Raw genomic sequence first — 13,036 nt, 5'->3', positions numbered from 1 at the left:
TGTCGCAGCCACTAGGCAGACCCAGGCAAGTGAGGTAGCATTTTTCTGGGGAGACCCGGGGGAACGCTGGGTGGGTGGAAATTTGTTGATCCACGCAGATTCCAGAACTTTCCACCACAGAAATGTGAGGAAAATGCGTTTTTTTTGTACATTTCTTAGCTTTGCAAGGGATTCTGGGTAACAGAACCTGGTGGTAGGCAGTCGAGTCACCCCAACCTGAATTCCCCTGGGTGTCTAGTTTTCAAAAATGTATAGGTTTGCTAGGTTTCCCTAGGTGCCGGCAGAGCTAGGGTTAAAAAACAAAAGGTAGTCTCTTTGTCCAAAAAGGGCACGATTTCACTGCAAAATTGAGGTGTGACCACGTTGCGTTTTGCGCTGTTTCGTGTCGCAGGCACTATGCAGACCCAAGCAAGTGAGGTAGCATTTTTTTCGGGAGACCCGGGGGAACGCTGGGTGGGTGGAAATTTGTTAATCCACGCAGATTCCAGAACTTTCCACCACAGAAATGTGAGGAAAATGCATTTTTCTTGTCAATTTCATAGCTTTGCAAGGGATTCTGGGTAACAGAACCTGGTGGTAGGCAGTCAAGTCACCCCATACTGAATTCCCCTGGGTGTCTAGTTTTCAAAAATATCTAGGTTTACTAGGTTTCCCTAGGTGCCGGCAGAGCTAGGGTTCAAAAACAAAAGGTAGTCTCTTTGCCCAAAAAGGGCACGATTTCACTGCGAAAATGAGGTGCGACCACTTTGCGTTTTGCGCTGTTTCCTGTCGCAGGCACTAGGCAGACCCAGGCAAGTGAGGTACCATTTTTTTCGGGAGACCCGCGGGAACGCTGGGTGTGTGGAAATTTGTTGATCCACGCAGATTCCAGAACTTTCCACCACAGAAATGTGAGGAAAATGCGTTTTTTGTGTGAATTTCTTAGCTTTGCAAGGGATTCTGGGTAACAGAACCTGGTGGTAGGCAGTCGAGTCACCCCATCCTGAATTCCCCTGGGTGTCTAGTCTTCAAACATGTATAGGTTTGCTAGGTTTCCCTAGGTGCCAGCAGAGCTAGGGTTCAAAAACAAAAGGTAGTCTCTTTGCCCAAAAAGGGCACGATTTCACTGCGAAATTGAGGTGTGACCACGTTGCGTTTTGCGCTGTTTCCTGTCGCAGGCACTAGGCAGACCCAGGCAAGTGAGGTACCAGTTTTTTCCGGGAGACCCTGGGGAACGCTGGGTGGGTGGAAATTTGTTGATCCACGCAGATTCCAGAACTTTCCACCACAGAAATGTGAGGAAAATGCGTTTTTTTGTCAATTTCTTAGCTTTGCAAGGGATTCTGGGCAACAGAACCTGGTGGTAGGCAGTCGAGTCACCCCATCCTGAATTCCCCTGGGTGTCTAGTTTTCAAAAACGTATAGGTTTTCTAGGTTTCCCTAGGTGCCGGCAGAGCTAGGGTTCAAAAACAAAAGGTAGTCTCTTTGTCCAAAAAGGGCACGATTTCACTGCGAAATTGAGGTGTGACCACGTTGCGTTTTGCGCTGTTTCCTGTCACAGGCACTAGGCAGACCCAGGCAAGTGAGGTACCATTTTTTTTGGGAGACCCGCGGGAACGCTGGGTGGGTGGAAATTTGTTGATCCACGCAGATTCCAGAACTTTCCACCACAGAAATGTGAGGAAAATGCGTTTTTTCTTGTCAATTTCTCAGCTTTGCAAGGGATTCTGGGTAACAGAACCTGGTGGTAGGCAGTCGAGTCACCCCATCCTGAATTCCTCTGGGTGTCTAGTTTTCAAAAATGTATAGGTTTGCTAGGTCCCTAGGTGCCGGCAGAGCTAGGGTTCAAAAACAAAAGGTAGTCTCTTTGTCCAAAAAGGGCACGATTTCACTGCGAAATTGAGGTGTGACCACGTTGCGTTTTGCGCTGTTTCCTGTCGCAGGCACTAGGCAGACCCAGGCAAGTGAGGTACCAGTTTTTTCCGGGAGACCCTGGGGAACGCTGGGTGGGTGGAAATTTGTTGATCCACGCAGATTCCAGAACTTTCCACCACAGAAATGTGAGGAAAATGCATTTTTTTGTCAATTTCTTAGCTTTGCAAGGGATTCTGGGCAACAGAACCTGGTGGTAGGCAGTCGAGTCACCCCATCCTGAATTCCCCTGGGTGTCTAGTTTTCAAAAACGTATAGGTTTTCTAGGTTTCCCTAGGTGCCGGCAGAGCTAGGGTTCAAAAACAAAAGATAGTCTCTTTGTCCAAAAAGGGCACGATTTCACTGCGAAATTGAGGTGTGACCACGTTGCGTTTTGCGCTGTTTCCTGTCGCAGGCACTAGGCAGACCCAGGCAAGTGAGGTAGAATTTTTTTCGGGAGACCCCGGGGAACGCTGGGTGGGTGGAAATTTGTTGATCCACGCAGATACCAGAACTTTCCACCACAGAAATGTGAGGAAAATGCGTTTTTTGTGTGAATTTCTTAGCTTTGCAAGGGATTCTGGGTAACAGAACCTGGTGGTAGGCAGTCGAGTCACCCCATCCTGAATTTCCCTGGGTGTCTAGTTTTCAAAAACGTATAGGTTTGCTAGGTTTCCCTAGGTGCCGGCAGAGCTAGGGTTCAAAAACAAAAGGTAGTCTCTTTGCCCAAAAAGGGCACGATTTCACTGCGAAATTGAGGTGCGACCACGTTGCGTTTTGTGCTGTTTCCTGTCACAGGCACTAGGCAGACCCAGGCAAGTGAGGTACCATTTTTTTGGGGAGACCCGCGGGAACGCTGAGTGGGTGGAAATTTGTTGATCCACGCAGATTCCAGAACTTTCCACCACAGAAATGTGAGGAAAATGCGTTTTTTCTTGTCAATTTCTTAGCTTTGCAAGGGATTCTGGGTAACAGAACCTGGTGGTAGGCAGTCGAGTCACCCCATCCTGAATTCCTCTGGGTGTCTAGTTTTCAAAAATGTATAGGTTTGCTAGGTCTGTAGGTGCCGGCAGAGCTAGGGTTCAAAAACAAAAGGTAGTCTCTTTGTCCAAAAAGGGCACGATTTTACTGCGAAATTGAGGTGTGACCACGTTGCGTTTTGTGCTGTTTCCTGTCACAGGCACTAGGCAGACCCAGGCAAGTGAGGTACCATTTTTTTCGGGAGACCCGGGGGAACGCTGGGTGGCTGGAAATTTGTTGATCCACGCAGATTCCAGAACTTTCCACCACAGAAATGTGAGGAAGATGCGTTTTTTTGTCAATTTCTTAGCTTTGCAAGGGATTCTGGGCAACAGAACCTGGTGGTAGGCAGTCGAGTCACCCCATCCTGAATTCCCCTGGGTGTCTAGTTTTCAAAAACGCATAGGTTTTCTAGGTTTCCCTAGGTGCCGGCAGAGCTAGGGTTCAAAAACAAAAGGTAGTCTCTTTGTCCAAAAAGGGCACGATTTCACTGCGAAATTGAGGTGTGACCACGTTGCGTTTTGCGCTGTTTCCTGTCACAGGCACTAGGCAGACCCAGGCAAGTGAGGTACCATTTTTTTTGGGAGACCCGCGGGAACGCTGGGTGGGTGGAAATTTGTTGATCCACGCAGATTCCAGAACTTTCCACCACAGAAATGTGAGGAAAATGCGTTTTTTCTTGTCAATTTCTCAGCTTTGCAAGGGATTCTGGGTAACAGAACCTGGTGGTAGGCAGTCGAGTCACCCCATCCTGAATTCCTCTGGGTGTCTAGTTTTCAAAAATGTATAGGTTTGCTAGGTCCCTAGGTGCCGGCAGAGCTAGGGTTCAAAAACAAAAGGTAGTCTCTTTGTCCAAAAAGGGCACGATTTCACTGCGAAATTGAGGTGTGACCACGTTGCGTTTTGCGCTGTTTCCTGTCGCAGGCACTAGGCAGACCCAGGCAAGTGAGGTACCAGTTTTTTCCGGGAGACCCTGGGGAACGCTGGGTGGGTGGAAATTTGTTGATCCACGCAGATTCCAGAACTTTCCACCACAGAAATGTGAGGAAAATGCATTTTTTTGTCAATTTCTTAGCTTTGCAAGGGATTCTGGGCAACAGAACCTGGTGGTAGGCAGTCGAGTCACCCCATCCTGAATTCCCCTGGGTGTCTAGTTTTCAAAAACGTATAGGTTTTCTAGGTTTCCCTAGGTGCCGGCAGAGCTAGGGTTCAAAAACAAAAGATAGTCTCTTTGTCCAAAAAGGGCACGATTTCACTGCGAAATTGAGGTGTGACCACGTTGCGTTTTGCGCTGTTTCCTGTCGCAGGCACTAGGCAGACCCAGGCAAGTGAGGTAGAATTTTTTTCGGGAGACCCCGGGGAACGCTGGGTGGGTGGAAATTTGTTGATCCACGCAGATACCAGAACTTTCCACCACAGAAATGTGAGGAAAATGCGTTTTTTGTGTGAATTTCTTAGCTTTGCAAGGGATTCTGGGTAACAGAACCTGGTGGTAGGCAGTCGAGTCACCCCATCCTGAATTTCCCTGGGTGTCTAGTTTTCAAAAACGTATAGGTTTGCTAGGTTTCCCTAGGTGCCGGCAGAGCTAGGGTTCAAAAACAAAAGGTAGTCTCTTTGCCCAAAAAGGGCACGATTTCACTGCGAAATTGAGGTGCGACCACGTTGCGTTTTGTGCTGTTTCCTGTCACAGGCACTAGGCAGACCCAGGCAAGTGAGGTACCATTTTTTTGGGGAGACCCGCGGGAACGCTGAGTGGGTGGAAATTTGTTGATCCACGCAGATTCCAGAACTTTCCACCACAGAAATGTGAGGAAAATGCGTTTTTTCTTGTCAATTTCTTAGCTTTGCAAGGGATTCTGGGTAACAGAACCTGGTGGTAGGCAGTCGAGTCACCCCATCCTGAATTCCTCTGGGTGTCTAGTTTTCAAAAATGTATAGGTTTGCTAGGTCTGTAGGTGCCGGCAGAGCTAGGGTTCAAAAACAAAAGGTAGTCTCTTTGTCCAAAAAGGGCACGATTTTACTGCGAAATTGAGGTGTGACCACGTTGCGTTTTGTGCTGTTTCCTGTCACAGGCACTAGGCAGACCCAGGCAAGTGAGGTACCATTTTTTTCGGGAGACCCGGGGGAACGCTGGGTGGCTGGAAATTTGTTGATCCACGCAGATTCCAGAACTTTCCACCACAGAAATGTGAGGAAGATGCGTTTTTTTGTCAATTTCTTAGCTTTGCAAGGGATTCTGGGTAACAGAACCTGGTGGTAGGCAGTCGAGTCACCCCATCCTGAATTCCCCTGCGTGTCTAGTTTTCAACAATGTATAGGTTTGCTAGGTTTGTCTAGGTGCCGGCAGAGCTAGGGTTCAAAAACAAAAGGTAGTCTCTTTGTCCAAAAAGGGCACGATTTCACTGCGAAATTGAGGTGTGACCACGTTGCGTTTTGCGCTGTTTCCTGTCGCAGGCACTGGGCAGACCCAGGCAAGTGAGGTACCATTTTTTCCGGGAGACCCGGGGAAATGCTGGGTGGGTGGAAATTTGTTGATCCACGCAGATTCCAGAACTTTCCACCACAGAAATGTGAGGAAAATGCGTTTTTTTGTCAATTTCTTAGATTTGCAAGGGATTCTGGGCAACAGAATCTGGTGGTAGGCAGTCGAGTCACCCCATCCTGAATTCCCCTGGGTGTCTAGTTTTCAAAAACGTATAGGTTTGCTAGGTTTCCCTAGGTGCCGCAGAGCTAGGGTTCAAAAACAAAAGGTAGTCTCTTTGCCCAAAAAGGGCACGATTTCACTGCGAAATTGAGGTGCGACCACGTTGCGTTTTGTGCTGTTTCCTGTCACAGGCACTAGGCAGACCCAGGCAAGTGAGGTACCATTTTTTTCGGGAGACCCTGGGGAACGCTGGGTGGGTGGAAATTTGTTGATCCACGCAGATTCCAGAACTTATCACCACAGAAATGTGCGGAAAATGCGTTTTTTTGTCAATTTCTTAGCTTTGCAAGGAATTCTGGGTAACAGAACCTGGTGGTAGACAGTCGAGTCACCCCATCCTGAATTACCCTGGGTGTCTAGTTTTAAAAAATGTATAGGTTTGATAGGATTCCCTAGGTGCCGGCAGAGCTAGGGTTCAAAAACAAAAGGTAGTCTCTTTGTCCAAAAAGGGCACGATTTCACTGCGAAATTGAGATGAGACCACGTTGCGTTTTGCGCTGTTTCCTGTCGCAGCCACTAGGCAGACCCAGGCAAGTGAGGTAGCATTTTTCTGAGGAGACCCGGGGGAACGCTGGGTGGGTGGAAATTTGTTGATCCACGCAGATTCCAGAACTTTCCACCACAGAAATGTGAGGAAAATGCATTTTCTTTGTCAATTTCTTAGCTTTGCAAGGAATTCTGGGTAACAGAACCTGGTGGTAGGCAGTCGAGTCACCCCATCCTAAAGTCCCCTGGGGGTCTAGTTTTCAAAAATGTATAGGTTTACTAGGTTTCCCTAGGTGCCGGCAGAGCTAGGGTTCAAAAACAAAAGGTAGTCTTTTTGCCCAAAAAGGGCACGATTTCACTGCGAAATTGAGGTGCGACCACGTTGCGTTTTGCCCTGTTTCCAGTCGGAGGCACTAGGCAGACCCAGGCAAGTGAGGTACCATTTTTTTCGGGAGACCCGGGGGAACGCTGGGTGGGTGGAAATTTGTTGATCCACGCAGATTCCAGAACTTTCCACCACAGAAATGTGAGGAAAATGCATTTTTCTTGTCAATTTCATAGCTTTGCAAGGGATTCTGGGTAACAGAACCTGGAGGTAGGCAGTCAAGTCACCCCATACTGAATTCCCCTGGGTGTCTAGTTTTCAAAAATATCTAGGTTTACTAGGTTTCCCTAGGTGCCGGCAGAGCTATGGTTCAAAAACAAAAGGTAGTCTCTTTGCCCAAAAAGGGCACGATTTCACTACGAAAATGAGGTGCGACCACTTTGCGTTTTGCGCTGTTTCCTGTCGCAGGCACTAGGCAGACCCAGGCAAGTGAGGTACCATTTTTTTTGGGAGACCCGCGGGAACGCTGGGTGCGTGGAAATTTGTTGATCCACGCAGATTCCAGAACTTTCCACCACAGAAATGTGAGGAAAATGCGTTTTTTTGTGTGAATTTCTTAGCTTTGCAAGGGATTCTGGGTAACAGAACCTGGTGGTAGGCAGTCGAGTCACCCCATCCTGAATTCCCCTGGGTGTCTAGTCTTCAAACATGTATAGGTTTGCTAGGTTTCCCTAGGTGCCGGCAGAGCTAGGGTTCAAAAACAAAAGGTAGTCTCTTTGCCCAAAAAGGGCACGATTTCACTGCGAAATTGAGGTGTGACCACGTTGCGTTTTGCGCTGTTTCCTGTCGCAGGCACTAGGCAGACCCAGGCAACTGAGGTACCAGTTTTTTCCGGGAGACCCTGGGGAACGCTGGGTGGGTGGAAATTTGTTGATCCACGCAGATTCCAGAACTTTCCACCACAGAAATGTGAGGAAAATGCGTTTTTTTGTCAATTTCTTAGCTTTGCAAGGGATTCTGGGCAACAGAACCTGGTGGTAGGCAGTCGAGTCACCCCATCCTGAATTCCCCTGGGTGTCTAGTTTTCAAAAACGTATAGGTTTTCTAGGTTTCCCTAGGTGCCGGCAGAGCTAGGGTTCAAAAACAAAAGATAGTCTCTTTGTCCAAAAAGGGCACGATTTCACTGCGAAATTGAGGTGTGACCACGTTGCGTTTTGCGCTGTTTCCTGTCGCAGGCACTAGGCAGACCCAGGCAAGTGAGGTAGAATTTTTTTCGGGAGACCCCGGGGAACGCTGGGTGGGTGGAAATTTGTTGATCCACGCAGATTCCAGAACTTTCCACCACAAAAATGTGAGGAAAATGCATTTTTTTTGTCAATTTCTTAGCTTTGCAAGGAATTCTGGGTAACAGAACCTGGTGGTAGGCAGTCGAGTCACCCCATCCTGAATTCCCCTGGGGGTCTAGTTTTCAAAAATGTATAGGTTTGCTAGGTTTCCCTAGGTGCCGGCAGAGCTAGGGTTCAAAAACAAAATGTAGTCTCTTTTCCCAAAAAGGGCACGATTTCACTGCGAAAATAAGGTGCGACCACGTTGCGTTTTGCGCTGTTTCCTGTCGCAGGCACTAGGCAGACCCAGGCAAGTGAGGTAGAATTTTTTTCGGGAGACCCCGGGGAACGCTGGGTGGGTGGAAATTTGTTGATCCACGCAGATTCCAGAACTTTCCACCACAGAAATGTGAGGAAAATGCGGTTTTTTTGTGAATTTCTTAGCTTTGCAAGGGATTCCGGGTAACAGAACCTGGTGGTAGGCAGTCGAGTCACCCCATCCTGAATTCCCCTGGGTGTCTAGTCTTCAAAAATTTAGAGGTTTGCTAGGTTTCCCTAGGTGCCGGCAGAGCTAGGGTTCAAAAACAAAATGTAGTCTCTTTTCCCAAAAAGGGCACGATTTCACTGCGAAAATAAGGTGCGACCACGTTGCGTTTTGCGCTGTTTCCTGTCGCAGGCACTAGGCAGACCCAGGCAAGTGAGGTACCATTTTTTTCGGGAGACCCGCGGGAACGCTGAGTGGGTGGAAATTTGTTGATCCACGCAGATTCCAGAACTTTCAACCACAGAAATGTGAGGAAAATGCGTTTTTTCTTGTCAATTTCTTAGCTTTGCAAGGGATTCTGGGTAACAGAACCTGGTGGTAGGCAGTCGAGTCACCCCATCTTGATTTCCTCTGGGTGTCTAGTTTCAACAATGTATAGGTTTGCTAGGTTTCTCTAGGTGCCGGCAGAGCTAGGGTTCAAAAACAAAAGGTAGTCTCTTTGTCCAAAAAGGGCACGATTTCACTGCGAAATTGAGGTGTGACCACGTTACGTTTTGCGCTGTTTCCTGTCGCAGGCACTAGGCAGACCCAGGCAAGTGAGGTACCAGTTTTTTCCGGGAGACCCGGGGGAACGCTGGGTGGGTGGAAATTTGTTGATCCACGCAGATTCCAGAACTTTCCACCACAGAAATGTGAGGAAAATGCGTTTTTTTGTCAATTTCTTAGCTTTGCAAGGGATTCTGGGTAACAGAACCTGGTGATAGGCAGTCGAGTCACCCCATCCTGAATTCCCCTGGGGGTCTAGTTTTCAAAAACGTATAGGTTTGCTAGGTCCCTAGGTGCCGGCAGAGCTAGGGTTCAAAAACAAAAGGTAGTCTCTTTGCCCAAAAAGGGCACGATTTCACTGCGAAATTGAGGTGCGACCGCGTTGGGTTTTGTGCTGTTTCCTGTCACAGGCACTAGGCAGACCCAGGCAAGTGAGGTACCATTTTTTTCGGGAGACCCGGGGGAGCACTGGGTGGGTGGAAATTTGTTGAGCCACGCAGATTCCAGAGCTTTCCACCACAGAAATGTGAGGAAAATGCGTTTTTTTTGTCAATTTCTTAGATTTGCAAGGGATTCTGGGTAACAGAACCTGGTGGTAGGCAGTCGAGTCACCCCATCCTGAATTCCCCTGGGTGTCTAGTTTTCAAAAATGTATAGGTTTGCTAGGTTTCCCTAGGTGCCGGCAGAGCTAGGGTTCAAAAACAAAAAGTAGTCTCTTTGCCCAAAAAGGGCACGATTTCACTGTGAAAATGAGGTGCGACCACGTTGCGTTTTGCGCTGTTTCCTGTCGCAGGCACTAGGCAGACCCAGGCAAGTGAGGTACCATTTTTTTCGGGAGACCCGCGGGAACGCTGGGTGGGTGGAAATTTGTTGATCCACGCAGATTCCAGAACTTTCCACCACAGAAATGTGAGGAAAATGCGTTTTTTGTGTGAATTTCTTAGCTTTGCAAGGGATTCTGGGTAACAGAACCTGGTGGTAGGCAGTCAAGTCACCCCATCCTGAATTGCCCTGGGTGTCTAGTCTTCAAAAATGTATAGATTTGCGAGGTTTCCCTAGGTGCCAGCAGAGCTAGTGTTCAAAAACAAAAGGTAGTCTCTTTGCCCAAAAAGGGCACGATTTCACTGCGAAAATAAGGTGCGACCACGTTGCGTTTTGCGGTGTTTCCTGTCGCAGGCACTAGGCAGACCCAGGCAAGTGAGGTACCATTTGTTTCGGGAGACCCGCGGGAATGCTGAGTGGGTGGAAATGTATTGATCCACGCAGATTCCAGAACTTTCCACCACAGAAATGTGAGGAAAATGCGTTTTTTCTTGTCAATTTCTTAGTTTTGCAAGGGATTCTGGGTAACAGAACCTGGTGGTAGGCAGTCGAGTCACCCCATCCTGAATTCCCCTGGGTGTCTAGTTTTCAACAATGTATAGGTTTGCTAGGTTTCTCTAGGTGCCGGCAGAGCTAGGGTTCAAAAACAAAAGGTAGTCTCTTTGTCCAAAAAGGGCACGATTTCACTGCGAAATTGAGGTGTGATCACGTTGCGTTTTGCGCTGTTTCCTGTCGCAGGCACTGGGCAGACCCAGGCAAGTGAGGTACCATTTTTTCCGGGAGACCCGGGGGAACGCTGGGTGGGTGGAAATTTGTTGATCCACGCAGATTCCAGAACTTTCCACCACAGAAATGTGAGGAAAATGCGTATTTTTCTTGTCAATTTCTTAGCTTTGCAAGGGATTCTGGGTAACAGAACCTGGTGGTAGGCAGTCGAGTCACCCCATCCTGAATTCCTCTGGGTGTCTAGTTTTCAAAAATGTATAGGTTTGCTAGGTCCCTAGGTGCCGGCAGAGCTAGGGTTCAAAAACAAAAGGTAGTCTCTTTGTCCAAAAAGGGCACGATTTTACTGCGAAATTGAGGTGTGACCACGTTGCGTTTATTGCTGTTTCCTGTCACAGGCACTAGGCAGATCCAGGCAAGTGAGGTACCATTTTTTTCGGGAGACCCGGGGAAACGCTGGGTGGGTGGAAATGTGTTGATCCACGCAGATTCCAGAACTTTCCACCACAGAAATGTGAGGAAAATGCGTTTTTTTGTCAATTTCTTAGCTTTGCAAGGGATTCTGGGTAACAGAACCTGGTGGTAGGCAGTCGAGTCACCCCATCCTGAATTCCCCTGGGTGTCTAGTTTTCACAAATGTATAGGTTTGCTAGATTTCCCTAGGTGCCGGCAGAGCTAGGGTTCAAAAACAAAAGGTACTCTCTTTGTCCAAAAAGGGCACAATTTCACTGCGAAATTGAGGTGCGACCACGTTGCGTTTTGCGCTGTTTCCTGTCGCAGGCACTAGGCAGACCCAGGCAAGTGAGGTACCATTTTTTTCGGGAGGCCCGGGGGAACGCTGGGTGGGTGGAAATTTGTTGATCCACGCAGATTCCAGAACTTTCCACCACAGAAATGTGAGGAAGATGCGTTTTTTTGTCAATTTCTTAGCTTTGCAATGGATTCTGGGTAACAGAACCTGGTGGTAGGCAGTCGAGTCACCCCATCCTGAATTCCCCTGGGTGTCTAGTTTCCAAAAATGTATAGGTTTGCTAGGTTTCCCTAGGTGCCGGCAGAGCTAGGGTTCAAAAACAAAAGGTAGTCTCTTTGCCCAAAAAGGGCATGATTTCACTGCGAAAATGAGGTGCGACCACGTTGCGTTTTGCGCTGTTCCCTGTCGCAGGCACTAGGCAGACCCAGGCAAGAGAGGTACCATTTTTTTCGGGAGACCAGTGGGAACGCTGGGTGGGTGGAAATTTGTTGATCCACGCAGATTCCAGAACTTTCCACCACAGAAATGGGAGGAAAATGCGTTTTTTTGTGAATTTCTTAGCTTTGCAAGGGATTCTGGGTAACAGAACCTGGTGGTAGGCAGTCGAGTCACCCCATCCTGAATTCCCCTGCGTGTCTAGTTTTCAACAATGTATAGGTTTGCTAGGTTTGTCTAGGTGCCGGCAGAGCTAGGGTTCAAAAACAAAAGGTAGTCTCTTTGTCCAAAAAGGGCACGATTTCACTGCGAAATTGAGATGAGACCACGTTGCGTTTTGCGCTGTTTTCTGTCGCAGCCACTAGGCAGACCCAGGCAAGTGAGGTAGCATTTTTCTGGGGAGACCCGGGGGAACGCTGGGTGGGTGGAAATTTGTTGATCCACGCAGATTCCAGAACTTTCCACCACAGAAATGTGAGGAAAATGCGTTTTTTTTGTACATTTCTTAGCTTTGCAAGGGATTCTAGGTAACAGAACCTGGTGGTAGGCAGTCGAGTCACCCCAACCTGAATTCCCCTGGGTGTCTAGTTTTCAAAAATGTATAGGTTTGCTAGGTTTCCCTAGGTGCCGGCAGAGCTAGGGTTAAAAAACAAAAGGTAGTCTCTTTGTCCAAAAAGGGCACGATTTCACTGCGAAATTGAGGTGTGACCACGTTGCGTTTTGCGCTGTTTCGTGTCGCAGGCACTATGCAGACCCAAGCAAGTGAGGTAGCATTTTTTTCGGGAGACCCGGGGGAACGCTGGGTGGGTGGAAATTTGTTGATCCACGCAGGTTCCAGAACTTTCCACCACAGAAATGTGAGGAAAATGCATTTTTCTTGTCAATTTCATAGCTTTGCAAGGGATTCTGGGTAACAGAACCTGGTGGTAGGCAGTCAAGTCACCCCATACTGAATTCCCCTGGGTGTCTAGTTTTCAAAAATATCTAGGTTTACTAGGTTTCCCTAGGTGCCGGCAGAGCTAGGGTTCAAAAACAAAAGGTAGTCTCTTTGCCCAAAAAGGGCACGATTTCACTGCGAAAATGAGGTGCGACCACTTTGCGTTTTGCGCTGTTTCCTGTCGCAGGCACTAGGCAGACCCAGGCAAGTGAGGTACCATTTTTTTCGGGAGACCCGCAGGAACGCTGGGTGTGTGGAAATTTGTTGATCCACGCAGATTCCAGAACTTTCCACCACAGAAATGTGAGGAAAATGCGTTTTTTGTGTGAATTTCTTAGCTTTGCAAGGGATTCTGGGTAACAGAACCTGGTGGTAGGCAGTCGAGTCACCCCATCCTGAATTCCCCTGGGTGTCTAGTCTTCAAACATGTATAGGTTTGCTAGGTTTCCCTAGGTGCCAGCAGAGCTAGGGTTCAAAAACAAAAGGTAGTCTCTTTGCCCAAAAAGGGCACAATTTCACTGCGAAATTGAGGTGTGACCACGTTGCGTTTTGCGCTGTTTCCTGTCGCAGGCACTAGGCAGACCCAGG

The sequence above is a fragment of the Lissotriton helveticus genome, chromosome 12 (assembly GCF_964261635.1).
Source record: "Lissotriton helveticus chromosome 12, aLisHel1.1, whole genome shotgun sequence".
NCBI lineage: Eukaryota > Metazoa > Chordata > Amphibia > Caudata > Salamandridae > Lissotriton > Lissotriton helveticus.
The sequence above is the reverse complement of the archived record's forward strand: the minus strand, read 5'-3'. Positions refer to the sequence as shown.